This window comes from Tarenaya hassleriana, unplaced genomic scaffold (assembly GCF_000463585.1).
Source record: "Tarenaya hassleriana unplaced genomic scaffold, ASM46358v1 Cleome21, whole genome shotgun sequence".
NCBI lineage: Eukaryota > Viridiplantae > Streptophyta > Magnoliopsida > Brassicales > Cleomaceae > Tarenaya > Tarenaya hassleriana.
In genome coordinates, this window is record NW_010965451.1 from 2,600,228 (window position 1) to 2,600,973 (window position 746).

A 746-nucleotide genomic window follows, 5' to 3' on the forward strand; every position below is an offset into this window, starting at 1 on the left:
GCATTCCTGTTTCTTGCTCAATAACTGAATATAACACTCAGTAACTAAGAAATCTTACTCCAAATTAAGAATTCGCAAGCAAATCAAGTAACGGAAATTCCGAAATTCAAACCGAGAAAGCACTTCTCACTTCCAAAACCCTAATCTCAACAAATAACCCCAGAGCCCTCGCACATTTGGGCTTTCACTGTTACAACAACCACTCCTTAACAACAACTCAGCAAATCCTTTCACCATATCCATACAATCTCCGGCATCGGAAAACGCGTTCCACAAATCTAGCACTACAATCGCGGAAAATAGACATGTTGCTGGGGAAAAAAATTCCCCGGCAGTTCGATCGAAGATCGGTTCAGTAGCAAAACTTGCTTATCTGGAAGCCAGCTGGTTGGGCAGCATCGTAATTCGAGCCAACAGGAGGAGGAACACCAAAAGGAATAAACAAACACAAAAAAGCAAAAGAAAAATCTAAAATCTACGATTACACCCAAAAAAAAAGCACGAAACGTACTCCATAGTCCACTGTTGATTATGTAAAAGAGCAAAAAAAATCCACCTCAATTATCAGAAGGAAATTTCGTGTGCTGCTTCGTCTTCCTCCTCTCAAAGCCTCTCGTAGTCGTTTTTCTTCCTATCTCCAGATTTTCTGTCACTTTCTCGAGAGAAAAAGCAGCTCGGCTTAGGAAGTTTCCTAGAAAGTTGCTTCGCCCTTTTCCAGGAAATTATTTTTTTCAAATTTTTTTCCA

General features: G+C 40.2%; 1 protein-coding gene across 3 annotated transcripts in view; it reads right to left on the reverse strand.

Annotated features, from left to right (window-relative positions):
• Positions 1-746, reverse strand: part of LOC104814642 (calcium-transporting ATPase 10, plasma membrane-type) — a 10,156-nt gene extending 9,410 nt beyond the window's left edge. For 2 of the 3 annotated variants that reach the window (XM_010542792.2, XM_010542788.2), the window contains exon 1: positions 557-746. The gene's annotated coding sequence lies outside the window, so the exon portion shown is untranslated. Of the gene's footprint in view, positions 1-58; positions 489-556 lie in introns of those variants that run through there. The other variant, XM_010542790.1, reaches the window with a different exon arrangement.